At 42.1% G+C, this 20,745-nt stretch overlaps 1 protein-coding gene across 1 annotated transcript in view; it reads left to right on the top strand.

Annotated features, from left to right (window-relative positions):
• The first annotated feature begins 1,991 nt into the window (after positions 1-1,991).
• cers3a (ceramide synthase 3a) overlaps positions 1,992-20,745 on the top strand; it is a 126,462-nt gene continuing 107,708 nt past the window's right edge. The window contains 1 exon segment of the mRNA XM_049603287.1: positions 1,992-2,134. The gene's annotated coding sequence lies outside the window, so the exon portion shown is untranslated.

Raw genomic sequence — 20,745 nt, 5'->3', positions numbered from 1 at the left:
AGATCTTCTACTAAGTGCCTGTCCCTGTGCTGCCAGAATTTATTAATGTCGGCCACTTCTTCAGTATGTTGGTGGTACATGCCATGCAGGGGCTTGTCCTTCCATGATAGTTCGTCCTATTCTTCTGCATTATCAAGTTTCTGATGCTTGAGGTATTCACTTAGCAGCTCATCTTTGGGGACCATCTTCACGATGTATTCCTGGATGTGTTGGTTGTTTCATCAGTGGCTCTGGCACTCAACAGTCCCCCCCCCCCCCCCCATTCCGCTTAGTGCACAGTCTCTGCTGGAGGGTGTATGTGTTGATGGCTTGGACCTTGTTCTTTCCATTCAGCTGCCTTCTCAGGACCTGCCTTACTCTTTGTAGGCATTTGGCTGTGGCTGACTTTCTTGCCTCCTCATGGTTCCCATTTGCCTGCGGGACCCCAAGGTATTTGTAGCTGTCCTGAACATCTGCAATACTGCCCTCCGGTAGTTCAACCCCCTTGGTTCTGATCGTCTTCCCTCTCTTGGACACTGTTCAACTACACTTACCTAAACCGAATGACATTCTGATGTCACTGCTGTAGAATAGCTGTAGATCAATCAATCAATCAATTTTATTCATAAAGCCCAATATCACAAATCACAATTTGCCTCACAGGGCTTTACAGCATACGACATCCCTCACATGGTGAGTAAGTGCCAGGAGGAGTTTGAAATGTCAAATGGAGTGTAAGAGCTGAAAAAAGTTAGTCAGTTTAACAATTTATATAGGGTCACATTTTGAGTCAGATGATGTGTAGATACTTAAAGCAGTTGAACTGTCACTTGAGCTTGTTTCAGGATCTGAAGGCTCAGTTGGTGTGCAAGTGCAGAAAACATGAAATTTAGAGGAGTGTAATTGATTAGAAACAGTGGTGGATGAAGTACATCATCTTACCAGAAAATGAGTTTAAAGTTTCCCATTAGAACATTACTTGAGTAAAGTGTCTGATATTTAGGTACTTATATGATATTAAATGTACTTAAGTATTGAAAGTAAAAGTACAGATAGGCCTAAATGCTGGTAATAAAAACATCACGCGGTCTTCATTCATTCATCTTCTAACCGCTTCATCCTCTTGAGGGTCGCGGGGGGGCTGGAGCCTATCCCAGCTACATCGGGCGAGAGGCAGGGTACACCCTGGACAGGTCGCCAGACTATCGCAGGGCTGACACATAGAGACAAACAACCATTCACACTCACATTCACACCTACGGACAATTTAGAGTCACCAATTAACCTAGTCCCCAATCTGCATGTCTTTGGACTGTGGGAGGAAGCCGGAGTGCCCAGAGAGAACCCACGCTGACACGGGGAGAACATGCAAACTCCACACAGAAGGGCTCCCACGCCCGGGATCGAACCGGCAACCCTCTTGCTGTGAGGCGAGAGTGCTAACCACCACATGAAAAAACTTTTTGACAACTGAGAGTATTTAAGGAACAAAATCCAGTTTTTCCTTCCTTCTTTCTTCCCTTCCTTCCCTATTTTGTAGTAGCCTAAGTAACCAAGATGCTTAGGGGAAATGTATTGGAATAGAAGTATGCGTTTTATGTAGGAAAGAAGAAGGAAGGAAAAGTTAAAAGTGAAAAAGTGAAAGCTAAAAAAAATATAAAAACTAATTTACAGATTATTACAAAAGTACTTAAGTAATATAACTTTGTTACACAACTGATTATATATAAAACATAATGTTTGTAAAAGTCATGATCATTTTCCAGTAACCTCCTCTGTCCCTTAAAGGTTTGTTTAATGGGAGAACCTGCTTTTGCTCTTTATCTGACACACAGTACAAACAAGGTTATTAGATCCCCTGAGGGCAGGAAGAAAAAAAGAAAAAAAAAGAAAAGCTTGTGTGTGCTTGTTTTGACAATCCGCTACCCTACCTTTACTTCCTGGAGGGGAGGGAAAAAAAACCTTCCCAGGTAATTGTGACTGGGCTGGGTGTGACTCTAGAGAATGTCAAACAAAGAGAGTGGCTCACTGCTTGTCATAGTAAGGGAATAGAGGATTTTTCTTTCATGTTCATTCCCCACAGGAAACACAGCAGTGAGCCAGTGTGGAAACAACAGCCTGTACCTGCTCTTTTTGGACGCATTGACAGCGCCTGGTAAGTCTGTGTTTTCCTGTGACCTTTGAGTGTGAGTGGTGAGCACCATGTTTGTTTTTACCTTTCAGAATGTGACTGAAAGTTCTAAGTGTTTTGCTTTCAACTCAGGTGTAAATGTAGTAGAGGTTTGTTTGAGGTTCAAGGTTACCTGTAGCTACAGAGATAGGGGAATCCAGCCTACAGTTTGTGACGTTTTCTTTTAAGCTTTGTGAGCTTTGGGCTGACTTGGGATGAATAAAGTCTGTTCCCTGATAGTTGTGTGGTCTGCTCATTTGAAATCAGAAGGTTTGGGTTAGGATTAATTGTGGGGGTTTAAGATTGAGAACTATTTTCTATCTCACTTTGACAGTTTTATGGACCTACACTGCTGGGTAACCTTTGTAGGGCCAGCAGCTATGTAAGGTGGAATGACAAATACAAATGTCCTACAGCTACAGTTGGTAACTTTAATACTTTAATAAACTTAATAAACTTAATAAAACTTAATAAAAATACCTTTTCACATTTGTTGAAACTGTCGCAATCCTCTAAAAGAAGTACACTAGACAGATCTGTGACAGATCCTCTTTCTATTGCCTTTAATGGTGTTCATTAGAGTCAGACCGTGGTGCGGTAGAAACAACCAATCACAGCTGAGGACTGACACAGCTGTCAATGACTCCATGACCTGCAGTGAAACTGTCAAACTGCTTATCAAATATAAATCAAGAATCTGTTACAGCTGTGCCTATTTCTCAACTCAAATGTTTTCATAAACATATTTTCGTGTACTGTTTGGCTTTAAAATGAGAGCTTTTTAAAAAATCTTTTATTTCAGATCTTTTCAGATGGAAAAGACACAAAGATCTAAGCGGTTAAATAAAAAGGCCATTACTTGCCTCATCCCATCTCTCCCTACAAATATAATGGAGAGAAGTGAAGAAAAAGACAAAACAAAATAAAAACAAAAAAACAATCAGTGTACTCTTCTTCGTATGTTTCTTTGGTCACCCGTTAACAGAATTAAATTTTGTGAAAATTATATGAAGACAAATGTTCAACTGAAAATAAGTTATTGAAGTATAATGGGTCCTGTCAGTGCTGGAGTACAGACAAGGAGGGGTTGCCATGTCTGTTTAAACCTACTTGCTTTCCCTGACATCTCATATTGTATTTTCTTCATATATAAAGTACTAGAAGAACTCTGTGAGGCAGGTTTCAAAACCAACAAATTGTTACTCCGACCTCATCACATATCGACATTTGGTTGTGGGCTTTCCATGATGACAAATGACGTGCAAGGTACCCTGGGTGTGTTGTTGACACTCTGGGATGACTTGTCACTTTCTGCCTGTCACATGCACTGTCTGATTACAAAATACACTTCTGTTTTCACAGGAAATGTACAGTTTGCGCACAGTCAGTACAGCACCACAAATTGACTTTTTTTTTTCCTTCAACAATAAACGCACATTATTACATTTTGTCAATACTCACACATGGTTGGGTGAAAAAAGCATGTTGTTGGGTTTCAGAAAAAAGGACAGGGTTTGACTATACAATCTTACAGGAAGCAAACACTGGACTCCTGCTCCTTTAACTTTCATTGTTTTCCTGTCGGACAGCTTTTTTCATCAGTGTCTGATGCTGGAAGTCACTGAACAAGTGACGGTTTTTGACGACCTTGGAGTGAGACTGGGTTGTCAAAACATGGGGATAGCTCAGTCTTTCACACCTTAAGAAAGATTTTCTTTGTGATGATCAGTGCATACTGAATCAAAAGATTTTTTTTTTTTTTTTAGTGACCTTGATAAGAAAGATGGCTGACGTGCAAGTGCTGGCATTCGCTCGCTCGCTCGCTCGCTCGCTCGCCCTGACTTAATTCTCCTAAAATAAAAGTGATTAAAGTGCCCGCCGGGCACTACAACAATGAGAAAGTTTACACACATTGTTAAAATGGAAGATATTAAAAAAACTCTGGCCACAATCCAAATAGAGGTCGGCAAAATCGCAACGCAACAAACGGAGATCCTGAAGCTCACGCAACAGGTGAATATGCTCCAAGCTCAGGTGAACGTCTATGAAGTTAAACTAAAGAAGAAAGATGAACAGATCAAAGAATTGGAAAAGAGACTGGATGACGTAGAGCAATACTCCCGTATCGATGATGTGATTATCTCTGGATTGAAAACACGCCACCGTGCCTATTCTAAGGTCGCTGCTGGAAACAATGCTGATGACACATTACCTGCCGAGACGGAGACCTTGGAATCCCAGATTATCCAGTTCTTTGGTAGCATGGATATTCCCATTCACAGCAAACAGATCTCGGCCTGTCATACACTCCCCCGGAGCAACAGAAACACTCCACCAGCAATCATAGTCCGCTTTGTCAATAGAAAGGACAAGGTCGGCTTGCTGCAGCAGGGGTACAAGCTAAAGGGCACGGGCGTGTTTGTGAATGAGCATCTAACAAGGAAGAATGGGATCATTGCTTATGCAGCGCGGCAACTGAAAAAGGCTAAAAAGATCAAAGCGACCTGGACTTGGAACTGTAAAGTTTTTATCCGAACAAACGGAGCGACACCGGAGGAGGAAAGAGCAGTGACGGTGAAAGAAATTAATGAACTGGACTTGTACAAATGATGATCACAACAGAGCCACGATATGAGCTGCGGATATGTGGACCTATTACTTTCTTTTTTTCTTTATTTATTTTTTTGTGGCGTTTGATTATGGACTATGATTTTGTAACTGTCTGGGGCAAACAGAATATCCAGTTAACGTAGGACGTAGGCCAACTTGAAATGGGTGGCTTACTCAACCAGCGGACTGACAGTTTCCAACACGTGAGTCTGTGTCGATCTACTAACAAGCTTCTTAAATATCTCTATGGCTTCTGTTAACTTACCCACCACTGGCATTAACTCTTTAGTTTTCAACCCGAGCAGAACATGGGCAGTTATGACATCTATGATACCTTCTTTAATCCTGACATCAATCAATCTAATTTAAACTCATTAAAATTGTCTTGCAATTATTACTCTGAAGTACAAGTGAATACACTGTATCAAACCCTGAACCTCTATAAAAATCTTTTCTCTACTTTCCACTTAATTATTCGTAGTATGGCCAAAAATTATGACGAATTTAAAACTTTCTTGTCTACTTTAAGTTTTCCTTTTTCAGCCCTGGCCCTTTTAGAGACTTGGCTGACTGATGATGTATTTAATTTATTCCCCCTGCCTAATTATACAGCATTTCATTCTTGTAGAAAGAACAGAAGAGGAGGGGGTGTCTCATTATATGTTTTGAACACCTTGAATGCTGTTTCTAGAGATGAACTTAGTGCTGAATTTGACACCACTATCACTGAGTCTATATTTATTGAAATGCCATCATGTCAGCAATTTAATGGAAATAGCATTCTGATTGTTGCATTTATAGACCACCAGATTCAGACATCAACACATTTATTGACGCACTTCATTCCACTCTCGAAATAATAACCAAAGAAAGTAAATTATGTTTTTTACTTGGTGATTATAATATTAATTTGCTCAAATGTGATCTCACACAAACGGTTTATTTCTTAAATGCACTTTATTAGGGACCGAGCCCTAAGGCAGAGGACTGCTCACAGCGCAGTCCTCACCAAAGGCAAGGACCCTGTTGTTTTTGCTGCGTTTATTATTAGGGACCGAGCCCTGAGGCAGAGGACTGCTCACAGAGCAGTCCTCACCAAAGGCGAGGACCCTATTGTTTTTGCTGCGTTTATTATTAGGGACCGAGCCTAGAGGCAGAGGACTGCTCAAGAAGAGCACCCTCTTGTTTTTGCTGCGTGCGTTTATTAGTGACTGGGCCCAACAGCAGTGGACTACTCACAAAGCAGTCCTCGCCGAAGGCGAGGACCCTCCCTATAGTTCTTGCTGCATTTATTCTCACAGACCAGTCTTCGCCAAAGGCGAGGACACGATTGTTTTTGCTGAGTTTATTAGGGACCGAGCCTAGAGGCAGAGGACTGCTCAAGGAGCAGTCCTCGCCAAAGGCGAGGACCCTCTTGTTTTTGCTGCGTGCGTTTATAAGTGACCGGGCCCAACACCAGTGGACTACTCACAAAGCAGTCCTCGCCAAAGGCGAGGACCCCCCCTATACTTTTTGCCGCGTTTATTCTCACTGACCAGTCCTCGCTGAAGGCGAGGACACTATTGTTTTTGCTCCGTTTATTCTTTATTATTATTATTAGGGACCGAGCCCTAAGGCAGAGGACTGCTCACAGAGCAGTCCTCGCCAAAGGCGAGGACCCTCTTGTTTTTGCTGCGTGCATTTATAAGTGACCGGGCCCAACACCAGTGGACTACTCACAAAGCAGTCCTCGCCCCCCTATACTTTTTGCCGCGTTTATTCTCACTGACCAGTCCTCGCCGAAGGAACGGTGCGAGGACCCTATTGTATTCCTTAGGATTATTATTATTTATTTTTTTTTTTTCTGCATCTTTGATTGCATTTTTGGGGGCTTTGCCATATTCAAAAACTCAACAAATTTGACATGCACATTCGTCTTGGCGAAAATTTAGGTGTACGCAAAATCTCAACGATGCCAGTCGCAAAATGGCGAAATGGCGCCCCCTAGAAAATTTCAATCGGCTCCCACCGGCAGCCCGTTTTACCAAATCCCCCGAAATTCGGAGGGGTCGTGTATCATCCCAAGACACACGAAAATGCGCAGTTGGACTTTTTTCAAAAACCAACAGGAAGTCAGCCATTTTGATTTGAATATTCTGATTTTGGCGATTTGCAAGTGTTCTCTCTGAGCTATCTCCTCCTACATGGTTAATTGGATCGGCTTCAAATTTGGCCTGCTGCAACTAGACCACTTGATGATTAAAAGTTATTAAAAGATTGCGTGTATCTCGTAAGGCGTTACCATGGCGGTGCGGCGAAGTTTGATGTCTCGCCATGAAAAACGAAAGTGCTATAACTTGGGCGTACTTGGTCGAATCTTCCTGAAACTTCACATGGTTGTAACTGGCCCTGCCTTGATCATATGATATGAGTTTCGTAAGGGGGCGTGGCCTAACGGTTTGGCCACGCCCTTTAAACAGCAGCCCCCGCGGCCCGTTTCACCGAAATGAACAAAATTCGGTACACACATGTATCATACCCAGACGCACAAAAAAGTCTCTTGGACCCATAGGCTAAACCCAACAGGAAGTCAGCCATTTTGAATTGAATATTCTGATTTTGGCGATTTGCAAGTGTTCTCTCTGAGCTATCTCCTCCTACATGGTTCATTGGATCGGCTTCAAATTTGGCATGCTGCAACTAGACCATTTGATGATTAAAAGTGATTAAAAGATTGTGCGTATCTTGTAAGGCGTTACCATGGCGGCGTGGCGAAGTTTGATGCCTCACCATGAAAAACGAAAGTGCTATAACTTGGGCGTGATAGGTCCGATCGGCACCAAACTTGCTGGGTATGATTGTAGTCCCGCCTTCAACACGGCAACATTAAAAAATTCCCTCTTTCTCAAAACGCCCCCTGCTGGTGACAGGAAATGACAAGTTTTAGACTTTGAAGTGCTACTTCCCACATACTTTGTCCAATCAGCTTCAAATTTCACAGGATTACTCTGTGACATGTCTGGATAACATCTACATGCAAATCAGCCCGGCCATTGAGACACAGAGAATTTCGATTATTTGCCATTACACAGGAAGTTGTTGTAACTTACATGCTTACTCCAATAGACCTAAGATTTCAAATGACCACTTGGCTACGTGTCTAGAGGACAACTAGGTGTTAATCAAGATTCACACTCACTGCGCTACCTACTGGCGAATGGGGGATCTGTTTTGTCGCAGCGAATTTTGATTATTTAACAGTACAGCCTTGAGTTAGAATGAAACACATATAATATAAATATTAAACAACCAACCAACACCAAAACATGCCTCTGAGTTTTGTTTGTCAGCTGCATAGATTTCATTCCTCCTAGGAGATCAAATACATGACGATGATGATTATGATCTTTGTCTGTCCTTCACACAACACATTGTTGTAACATTACAAAAGCTTCACTGTGCCTTCACCTGCTGAGGAAACTCAGCCTTTTGCAGCAGTAAGGGAAATTTTAAATTTACCATAAATCACAGATTGAATCCATACTGTCCCTCAATATCGTATCCTATTATATCTTCATCACCATGACAGTAAAGGCAACACTCCAAAAAAAAAACAAAAAACAAAACCATGCCCATGAAATACTCAACAAACCCTAAACACCTCATTCTGGACTGATCAGGAAATCCTCCCCAACCTCTTGTTATTATTATTATTATTATTAGTAGTAGTAGTAGTAGTAGTATTATTCCTCCAAATGAATTGCCTTTTTGGGAGGCATAACATACCCAAAACCTCATGAAACTTTGCACACACCTCAGAACTGGTGAAAAATTTGATATTTTAAGGGTCTCGTGTGTGGGTTCCAAAAAATGGCTCAGTAGCGCCCCCTACAAAAGTTTGAGGAAACAGCCCCTGAAGCTAGTTTAACCTACATATATGAAACTCGGCAGGCTTATATAACGCCCAGAGACGTACAAAAGCCTCTTTGCAGGCATGCTCAAACCCAACAGGAAGTCCGCCATTTTCAATTTACTTGTGCCACTTTTGTGCATTTTGCCCATTTCCAGGGCTTGTAAATTAACGAACTTGTCCTACAGATTTAATCAGATTGGCTCCAAACTTGGTGTATGTAAGCATGACTATGTTGTGACCAAAAGTTATTACAGGATTTGCCCAATGTTGAATGGCGCGCCTGCTGCCAAGCGTTGAATCTTGAGGTCTCGCCATGAGAAACGAAATTGCTGTAGCTTTTGCATAAATGGTCCTGTCTCCACCAAACTTCACATGATTCATATTAGTCCCGCCCTGAACACATTTTCATTACCACATTGCCTGATACTCATAGATCCACCTAGTGGTGACAAGTAGGTCTCATCAACCACTTATCTTTCGATTTATCTTAAAGTTACATGCTGTGGTGTATATTTGATGTTCACAAACATGATATATAATTAGTGCGCTCTCCACCTCCCTCAAGTGGAAAGAGGAAGTGATACAAAATGTGAAATGTGTCATTCCAGTACTATATCAAGGATATACAGAGTCACTCCTGCATGCGATATCTGACTTTGACAGAAATGAACTGATGCATCAGAAGGCGTCCTGCCAGCCCCCCCGAGTTGCATGAAGGTGCGAGGGCCCGTTCATTGCTGCTTGCAGCTTTAATTAGGGACCGAGCCCTAAGACAGAGGACTGCTCACAGAGCAGTCCTCGCCAAAGGCGAGGACCCTCTTGTTTTTGCTGCGTGCGTTTATAAGTGACCGGGCCCAACAGTAGTGGACTACTCACAATGAAGTCCTCGCCTTCGGCGAGGACCCTCCCTATAGTTTTTGCCACATTTTTTCTCACTGACCAGTCCTCGCCAAAGGCGAGGACACTATTGTTTTTGCTGTGTTTATTAGGGACCGAGCCTAGAGGCAGAGGACTGCTGTGCTGTGTTTATTATTATTATTATTATTATTAGGGACCGAGCCCTAAGGCAGAGGACTGCTCACAGAGCAGTCCTCGCCAAAGGCGAGGACCCTATTGTTTTTGCTGCGTTTATTATTATTCTTTCTCCCGCCGCCACTTTGAACTGGAATTTGACCCCCTAAACATGCTCAAAAACTCACCAAAATTGGCACGCACATCAGAACCGGTGAAAAATTTTATAAAATGGTGACATTAACCCCTAAAGTGCCAAAATGGGCTCTCTAGCGCCACCTAGGCACACAAAAATGGCCGCCACGGCCTGTAGGAACGTCGTAGAAACATGAAACCAAAAGTGGCGTGTTCGTCTCATCAAGACCTAAAAATCACGCTCTGACACCCCTGACCTAAATCCAACAGGAAGTGACGTATTTGCCCTTTCAAAGTAAGATTTTGCCTTAAAACTGCCTTTCCTAAAAAAATCATCTTCTCATACAGCGTTTATCCTATCGACTTCAAACTTGCGCAGATGACAGATCAACTCCTTCTAATCAAAAGTTGTGCGTAACTTTTTCATTACTCGCTGCGTTTGGATTTTGTGGCCTCCATAAGGTGAGATGTCAGAAAAACGTCCTGACGATCTTCCAAAGCTGTCCCATAGGAAATGAATGGCAGCAGGGGGGAGAAAGAGACCAATCTTCGGGCTTTTTCTAGCATTTACAGCATCTCCATACTTTGTGCTACAGACTCCATTCCAACTCTCAAATGTTGCCACAGGTCTCATCTATTCACTCATGTTTCATCTTTTTCATATCTTTTATCATTTTTGATCGGTGCCTCTCAAAGTACCATGAGCAAAAGTGGAGAAATTCTCAGTTTACAATGGGTGTGTATTGCATGGAATGCTGTGAGCTAGAGTGGAGAGGGCTCTAAAAATCGTCTAAAACTTTTGTCTTTAACTCGCTGCCATGGCCACAATTTTCACTGTACAGACACAATTTATACCACAAAACGTAGGAAAATTTGTCCAGCTCACAGATATGTTGACATGGAATCTCTCACACGTACACATTTTTGCTGAGTGGCTCCAAAGCGAAGGGAGCGCCCATTATTTTCTCATTCACTCCCATGTAAAGTCTGACGAGAAATTTCTGGAAACAGCTTAGGTGCAACACATTTTAAACTCGCTCCCCTGACCACATTTTTGACTTGAGAAATATAAAACGCGGCATGTGCGTTCACGAGACGTGGCTGTCTCTCAAAATCACTTTATTTTCTTGCTTGGACCAACGGTTTGGGCATGCGAAGCATTTGTTCGAGGAGTTAAAACCCATTATAAACAGCCTTTGGTGAGCTGCTCTCCTTAGCTGTCTGTGTTTGCCACAGGTGCTGACAAGTCATTAATCGCCATGACAACGGCTGCACACACAGCCACAGCCACAGGGCTCTCTGTCTGTGTGTCTCACAGTCTTTAAAGGACAGATTACAGCAGCAGAAACTTCATTTGAAACAGCAAATACACATTATTAACCCCTACAGTGCCAAAATGGGCTCTCTAGCGCCACCTAGACACACTAAAATGGCCACTGCAGCCCATAGGAATGTCGTATCAAGATCAAACCAAAACTGGTGTGTTTGACTTACAAATCACGCACTGACACCCATGACCTGATTCCAACAGGAAGTGAGCTATTTGTCCTTTCAAAGTAAGATTTCGCCTCAAACGTGGTCTCAAGAAAACACATCTCCTCCTACACCGTTTATTTTATCAGTTTTAAAGATGCACACATGCCAGCTCAACTGCTACTAAACAGATCTTCTGTATAACTTTATCTCTCTCATCATCACATTATTTTCATGATTGGACCAACAGTTTGGACCAACATTTACACAGTAGATTTATTTTGTTTTGTGTTGTTTTTGTCGTCTCTTCCTCAAAATAAAGGAAGAGGAATCTGATGGGAAGAAATTCGCTCATCTAATTTGCATAATGTGACATCACTTGTACATACCTAGAGCTGCAGAAAGCATTCAAACATCAAAACGTTCAGCTCTGTAAGGATTTTCTGATGTTTGTGGCAATATGTCGACATAAGCTGGGGGCGGAAATGGGCGCAGTCGGTCCGCCAAAGCTGCTGCAGCTTTAATTAGGACCGAGCCCTAAGGCAGAGGACTGCTCACAGAGCAGTCTCGCCAAGGCGAGGACCCTATTGTTTTTGCTGTGTTTATTATTATTCTTTATTCTTTATTCTTTCTTCCGCCGCTTTGAACTGGAATTTGACCCCCTAAACATGCTCAAAAACTCACCAAAATTGGCACGCACATCAGAACCGGTGAAAAATTTTATAAAATGGTGACATTAACCCCTAAAGTGCCAAAATGGGCTCTCTAGCGCCACCTAGGCACACAAAAATGGCCGCCACGGCCTGTAGGAACGTCGTGAAACATAAAACCAAAAGTGGCGTGTTCGTTTCATCAAGACCTAAAAATCACGCTGACACCCTGACCTAAATCCAACAGGAAGTGACATATTTGCCCTTTCAAAGTAAGATTTTGCCTTAAAACTGCCTTTCCTAAAAAAATCATCTTCTCATACAGCGTTTATCCTATCGACTTCAAACTTGCACAGATTACAGATCAACTCCTTCTAATCAAAAGTTGTGCGTAACGTTTTCATTACTCGCTGCATTTGGATTTTGTGGCCTCCATAAGGTGAGATGTCAGAAAAACGTCCTGACGATCTTCGAAAGCTGTCCCATAGGAAATGAATGGCAGCGGGGGGGAGAAAGAGACCAATCTTCGGGCTTTTTCTAGCATTTACAGCGTCTCCATACTTTGTGCTACAGACTCCATTCCAACTCTCAAATGTTGCCACAGGTCTCATCTATTCACTCATGTTTTCATCTTTTTCATATCTTTTACCGTTTTTGATCTGTGCCTCTTAAAGTACCATGAGCAAAAGTGGAGAAATTCTCAGTTTACAATGGGTGTGTATTGCATGGAATGCTGTGAGCTAGAGTGGAGAGGGCTCTAAAAATCGTCTAAAACTTTTGTCTTTAACTCGCTGCCATGGCCACAATTTTCACTGTACAGACACAATTTATGCCACAAAACGTAGGAAAATTTGTCCTGCTCGCAGATATGTTGACATGGAATCTCTCACACGTACACATTTTTGCTGAGTGGCTCCAAAGCGAAGGAGCGCCGATTTTCTCTCATTCACTCCCATGTAAACTCAGAGGAGAAATTTCTGGAAACAGCTTAGGTGCAACACATTTTAAACTCGCTCCCTGACCACATTTTTGACTCGAGAAATATAAAACGCGACACGTGCGTTCACGAAGTGGCTGTCTCTCAAAATCACTTTATTTTCTTGCTTGGACCAACGGTTTGGGCATGCAAAGCATTTGTTCAAGGAGTTAAAACCCATTATAAACAGCCTTTGGTGAGCTGCTCTCCTTAGCTGTCTGTGTGTGCCACAGGTGCTGACAAGTCATTAATCGCCATGACAACGGCTGCACACACACACACACATAACCACACGGCTCTCTCTGTCTGTGTGTCTCACAATCTATAAAGGACAGATTACAGCAGCAGAAACTTCATTTGAAACAGCAAATACACATTATTAACCCCTACAGTGCCAAAATGGGCTCTAGCGCCACCTAGACACACTAAAATGGCCACTACAGCCCGTAGGGATGTCGTATCAAGATCAAACCAAAACTGGTGTGTTTGACTTACAAATCACGCATTGACACCCAGGACCTGATTCCAACAGGAAGTGAGCTGTTTGACCTTTCAAAGTAAGATTTCGCCTCAAACGTGGTCTCAAGAAAACACATCTCCTCCTACACTGTTTATTTTATCAGTTTTAAAGATGCACACATGCCACCTCAACTGCTACTAAACAGATCTTCTGTATAACTTTATCTCTCTCATCATCACATTATTTTCATGATTGGACCAACAGTTTGGACCAACATTTACACAGTAGATTTATTTTGTTTTGTGTTGTTTTGTCGTCTCTTCCTCAAAATAAAGGAAGAGGAATCTGATGGGAAGAAATTCGCTCATCTAATTTGCATAATGTGACATCACTTGTACATACCTACAGCTACAGAAAGCATTCAAACATCAAAACGTTCAGCTCTGTAAGGATTTTCTGATGTTTGTGGCAATATGTTTGATATTTCTAAATAATTCACAGTGATGAAATGGGCTGGGGGCGGAAATGGGCGCGAGTGCGAGGTCCCGCCAAATGCTGCTTGCAGCTTTAATTATTATTATTATTATTATTTCTTTCTTCCGCCGCCTCTTTGAACTGGAATTTGACCCCCTAAACATGCTCAAAAACTCACCAAAATTGGCACGCACATCAGAACCGGTGAAAAATTTTATAAAATGATGACATTAACCCCTAAAGTGCCAAAATGGGCTCTCTAGCGCCACCTAGGCACACAAAAATGGCTGCCATGGCCTGTAGGAACGTCGTAGAAACATGAAACCAAAAGTGGCGTGTTCGTCTCATCAAGACCTAAAAATCACGCGCTGACACCCCTGACCTAAATCCAACAGGAAGTGACGTATTTGCCCTTTCAAAGTAAGATTTTGCCTTAAAACTGCCTTTCCTAAAAAAATCATCTTCTCATACAGCGTTTATCCTATCAACTTCAAACTTGCACAGATTACAGATCAACTCCTTCTAATCAAAAGTTGTGCGTAACTTTTTCATTACTCGCTTCGTTTGGATTTTCTGGCCTCCATAAGGTGAGATGTCAGAAAAACGTCCTGACGATCTTCCAAAGCTGTCCCATAGGAAATGAATGGCAGCAGGGGGGAGAAAGAGACCAATCTTCGGGCTTTTTCTAGCATTTACAGCGTCTCCATACTTTGTGCTACAGACTCCATTCCAACTCTCAAATGTTGCCACAGGTCTCATCTATTCACTCATGTTTTCATCTTTTTCATATCTTTTATCGTTTTTGATCGGTGCCTCTCAAAGTACCATGAGCAAAAGTGGAGAAATTTCTCAGTTTACAATGGGTGTGTATTGCACGGAATGCTGTGAGCTAGAGTGGAGAGGGCTCTAAAAATCGTCTAAAACTTTTGTCTTTAACTCGCTGCCATGGCCACAATTTTCACTGTACAGACACAATTTATACCACAAAACGTAGGAAAATTTGTCCTGCTCGCAGATATGTTGACATGGAATCTCTCACATTTACACATTTTTGCTGAGTGGCTCCAAAGCGAAGGGAGCGCCCATTATTTTCTCATTCACTCCCATGTAAAGTCTGACGAGAAATTTCTGGAAACAGCTTAGGTGCAACACATTTTAAACTCGCTCCCCTGACCACATTTTTGACTCGAGAAATATAAAACGCGACACGTGTGTTCACGAGACGTGGCTGTCTCTCACAATCACTTTATTTTCTTGCTTGGACCAACGGTTTGGGCATGCGAAGCATTTGTTCGAGGAGTTAAAACCCATTATAAACAGCCTTTGGTGAGCTGCTCTCCTTAGCTGTCTGTGTGTGCCACAGGTGCTGACAAGTCATTAATCGCCATGACAACGGCTGCACACACACACACACACACACACACAGCCACACGGCTCTCTCTCTGTGTGTCTCACAATCTATAAAGGACAGATTACAGCAGCAGAAACTTCATTTGAAACAGCAAATACACATTTTTAACCCCTACAGTGCCAAAATGGGCTCTCTAGCGCCACCTAGACACACTAAAATGGCCACTACAGCCCGTAGGGATGTCGTATCAAGATCAAACCAAAACTGGTGTGTTTGACTTACAAATCACGCATTGACACCCATGACCTGATTCCAACAGGAAGTGAGCTATTTGACCTTTCAAAGTAAGATTTCGCCTCAAACGTGGTCTCAAGAAAACACATCTCCTCCTACACCGTTTATTTTATCAGTTTTAAAGATGCACACATGCCACCTCAACTGCTACTAAACAGATCTTCTGTATAACTTTATCTCTCTCATCATCACATTATTTTCATGATTGGACCAACAGTTTGGACCAATATTTACACAGTAGATTTATTTTGTTTTGTGTTGTTTTTGTCGTCTCTTCCTCAAAATAAAGGAAGAGGAATCTGATGGGAAGAAATTCGCTCATCTAATTTGCATAATGTGACATCACTTGTACATACCTACAGCTACAGAAAGCATTCAAACATCAAAACGTTCAGCTCTGTAAGGATTTTCTGATGTTTGTGGCAATATGTTTGATATTTCTAAATAATTCACAGTGACGACATAAGCTGGGGGCGGAAACGGGCGCGAGTGCGAGGTCCCGCCAAACGCTGCTTGCAGCTTTAATTAGGGACTGAGCCAGTCCTCGCCGGAGGTGAGGACCCTATTGTTTTTGTTGTGTTTATTATTAGGGACCGAGCCTAGAGGCAGAGGACTGCTCAAGGAGCAGTCCTCGCCAAAGGCGAGGACCCTCTTGTTTTTGCTGTGTTTATTATTATTCTTTATTCTTTCTTCCGCCGCCTCTTTGAACTGGAATTTGAGCCCCTAAACATGCTCAAAAACTCACCAAAATTGGCACGTATGTCAGGACTGGCGAAACATTTTAGACAATCAAAAAAATTCAACCCTAAAGTGCCAAAATGTTCTCTCCAGGGCCACCTAGGCGCACTAAACTGGCCACTGCCACCTAGGCGCACTAAACTGGCCACGACATAAGCTGGGGGCGGAAACGGGCGCGAGTGCGAGGTCCCGCCAAACGCTGCTTGCAGCTTTAATTGAACTTGCTCTTTACGTCAGCCTCTGTCCTTTCGCCGGAGTCCCCTCCGGTGGGGGTGGGACTTAAATGTACTGTCTCTATTAGTAGACAGATTATGAGTAGGCAGATTATCTGTGTCTGTTTGAAGTGCTTGTGAATATAGTGTCAGTTTCAGCAAATATGAAAAAGTTATTTTTACTTTTAATCTTTCACAAAAGTAACCAACTACAGCTTTAATGTCATTTGAAGCACTAAACAAGCATCTGCCAATAGACAAGTCAAAAACACTTTTCATTGTGCAATTGTATTTTATAGTGAGGTTTTCTTTGAGGTCATTCAGAGGTTTCATTGTTCTTTGCTGGTACTTTATTTGAGTAGTTCAAAAAGTGCAAAAATCCAGAAGCACAATCTTCACTCCGTGCGGCACATTCATGTTAATGCGGTGATGGGAAACATTTAAGCAATGACACTGCAGGGACAGTCTTTGACATCAACATGTTCCCTGAGAGGACAGATCATGGCCCATAACACGCTCATGTTGCATCATAAAAACAAAATATAACCACTGGTCACAATCAAAGTCACATTTATGTGATGTTTTCTCATAATTAGTATTGTAGGTTTTTTAATGTGGCCTTAGAACACTTTTCCACTGACTGTTTTGGCTGCATTGAGTCAAGCTATGCTGCTCCGATTCGCATTTTCATTATCAGTTTAGATGCGCCGTGCCACACCAAGTTGTGCCAGAGGTGGGCCTCCTCCTGAGTAGGTCCAAACGCCGGACCGCAGCCAACCCCCGATGACCTTGCTTCTCCCCCGCAAACAAGCCTGTGTGTTGCAAGACACTACTCACCTCTGGATCAGCCCAGTGGTTGTTAAGTCATCACTCAAAACAAGCCATAATCAGTTTAAAACACTCCTTCAAGTAGGGAGCCCTGTTGTAATGGAAATGCAAATCCCTGCTGCACTGTGCTGTTGGCCCAAACCAAACAAGCCAAGCCAAGCCAAGCGAGCCCATGACTCTAGAAAAATAAGGGTACAAGCTCCTCACCACCCCTTTTCTACCAAAATAAGTGTTTAAACACAGGTGAACCCATTAAAAATAGGCTTTAGACTCCTTTTACATTGCCAGTAGAGTAGAACTGTGTACACAGCTCTGCAGCACACCAGTAGCCATCCATTGTTTATGGATACTTTTTTAATTCTCTCCTTTGGCCAACATATCAACCACATCACTAAAGCAGCATTCCTTCATCTCAGAAACATTTCCCGCCTTTGTTTATACCTCTCCTTTTCAGCTGCAGAGACTCTCATTAACGCATTCATCACTTCCAGACTGGACTACTGCAATCGTCTCCTGTATGATTCATCATCCAAAACACTCAAGAAACTACAGTATTTCTAGAATTCAGCTGCTTATCTTCTGACACACTCCTGTACCCATGACCTCATTACCCCCATCCTTCATAACCTCCACTGGCTCCCTATCCCCCAGCGTATCCAATTCAAACTTCTCACCATTACCTAAAAAGTCCTTCACAACCTGGCTTCCCCTACCTGTCTGAGCTCCTCAGCCTGCACACTCCCTCCCACACTCTCAGGTCTGCTGATGCCGCCTTCCTGTCTCCAACCACCAGGACTAAACACCGCACCTGGGGGGTCAAGGCTTTCTCCATTGCTGCTCCCACCCTCTGGAACTTTCTCCCTAAAGATATCAAAGACACCCCCTCACTCTCCACCCTCAAGAAATCCTTCAAAACACACCTCTTCAAAACTGCATAACCTCTAAAAAACTGTTCTTCTCCCTCTCTGCATTGTTTCCCTTTTTATGGATAATTTCATTTTTGTTTTGTTTTTTGTTTGTTTTGTTTTCTTTTGTTTTGTTTTCCAGAAAAGTGCTATATAACTCCAATGTATTATTATTATTATTAGTAGTAGTAGTATTATTATTTGATGTTTTACGTTCAGCATCATGGACTGACTGGGAAGAGGTTAGTTATCAACAGAAAGCACCATGGAGGCCTATGAAAACTTTACAGTGGTTACTTCTCTTTAAACATCTTACTTGTTCAGTCTCTCCTTCAAATTCACTGTAGTCTAATTTGGAACAATGTTTGAGTGCTGCTTGGGTAGTGAAGGAAAGTATTTTGTGGTGGCATGTTCATCATCTGTGCCGATCAGAGCCAATAAATACCCATGACTACTGCAGAGTCATTTGACCCGGGTGTGAATGCAGATTACTATTACATTAAAAAGTGAGATGTTAGTGGGTGTTAGCTGTTTTGTTTTGTTTGTGGTGTATAGTGCAGTGGAAAAGGGGCTTGGTCAGTTTTCAACAAGTCCTAGGTCAGTAAGTGGTATCTGTAGCCCCACTGCCCACAAAACCTCCTAACACCCACCAACATCTCGCTTTTGAATGTGCGGTTCTGAACAGCAGTGGTGGAAATACAAAACCCAGGTAAACATGTTAGGTTTAGCCCTTTTAACAACACGATGCAATGACATGCCACCACAAAATACCGTCTGACTCTGCCCAAGCAGCACTCAAACATCGTTCCAAATTAGTCCAGCATATGCACCCAGTTTGAAAGACACACCGAATAAGTAAGAGATATAAAAAAGAAGTAACCACTGTAACATTTTCACTTGTCTCTATACTGTTTTCTGCTGTTTACTAACCTGTTTTCTGGTCAGCTGTGATGTCTAACGTGACACACCAGTAAAAAACAAAACCAAACAGAAAGGCGTGGTTGTCTGCTGCAGAGCCGTGTACACAGCTCTAGTCTACTGGAAACGGAAAAAGAGTTTGCTGACTGTTTTTAGCGAGTTTTGGCGTATTTAAGAAACTCAAGTGTACATCCTAATTTTGGTGGAAAAGGGGTATGTGAGTTATAGTACTCCAAATGTGACTGCATATGCAGGATTATGAGCCAAGACAAGATTTTTATATTTGCTAAATGGGAATGCAAGATACTACTTACTCACTTACTTACCAGAAGAAAAAAAAACCCAGTAATTCAATATTTATACAAAAATTACATTTACATTTGAGGTAAAACCAACAAGTGAAATTCCAGCCTTGCAACTTAAAGGAAAATTTCGGTTTATTTCAACCTGTCTCCTATTGTCCTAAATTTGTTTCAAGTGACTAAAAATAATAGTTAGAATGTTAGCCGTTAGCCGAGATGCAGCCGGGGCGCATAGTAGTGTCAGACTTGTTAAAATGTAACTGAATGGGCAACCTTCAAGTTAGTCCACTAAACAAGCTTTTTTTCCACAAAGACCGCCTCATATCGTTAGGATAAATGTCAGAGAACATATAGAAAACGACATGTAAACATGTTGTCTTACCTTACCGGTGTGGTGCCATGTTTGTTTACCATTTAGCTCTGCTTTCCAAAGCGTGGCCTTATTTGCAAGGTCTGGATGTGACTAAGGACGAGACACCTCTAGTATCCAGCTGGGCTTTATCTAGAGCTCGCGAGATATATTTCAGCCACACTTTCTCTGACATTTATCCTAACGATATGAGGCGGTCTTTGTGGAAAAAAAAACTTGTTTAGTGGACTAACTTTGCACTTGAAGGTTTCCCGTTCACTTACGTTTTAACAGGTCTGACGCTACTATGCGCCCCGGCTGTATCTAGGCTAACGGCTAACATTCTAACTATTATTTTTATGTCACTTGAAACAAATTTCGGACGATAGGAGACAGGTTGAAATAAACCGAAATTTCCCTTTAACCTTATCCAACAGTCATGGTTCACCTTATATGAGGATAATTGTCCTAATTATGATTGTACTGATTTACAATTTTACTTATTTGCACTGAGCTTGTTTGTGTCTGCCTTCTGTGTTGTATCTAATGTTGTCTGCAATGCTTTCTTAGTTATATTATTTTAATTTTTACAAGTTAATGTCAGTATTGAAGTAACTGTTCCATGCTGTCTGGTGATTGTGAGTTGCCTGTAAGCGGTGTTGACTTTTATTTACTGTGTGTTTATACTTTATCTATAGAACCCAGGAGAATTAGCTACAGTTATTGGAATCAAAACAAAAAAACGCTGAGCAATTGTATTAAGTCACAGAAGCTTTTGGAACAGAGCCCCCACAAGAAGGGACGTCACAACTGTATGTGCACTAGGGTTGTGTGTCTTTCTCTGGGCAGCACAGTCCAATGGCCATCAGTAAGACCCAGTGAAAGTTTGTATGTGGGGCCCATGTGTGTAATAAATAGGCTGAAAAATTGGATATCTTTACTGGAGACCACTTGGGTAAAACCATGTTGGCATGGGGCCAATATTGAACCTGTGAACAATCCCATACAGGGGCCATTT

This window comes from Epinephelus fuscoguttatus, linkage group LG2 (genome assembly GCF_011397635.1).
Source record: "Epinephelus fuscoguttatus linkage group LG2, E.fuscoguttatus.final_Chr_v1".
NCBI lineage: Eukaryota > Metazoa > Chordata > Actinopteri > Perciformes > Serranidae > Epinephelus > Epinephelus fuscoguttatus.
Note: the sequence above shows the minus strand (reverse complement) of the source record. Positions and strands in the feature narration are given on the sequence as shown.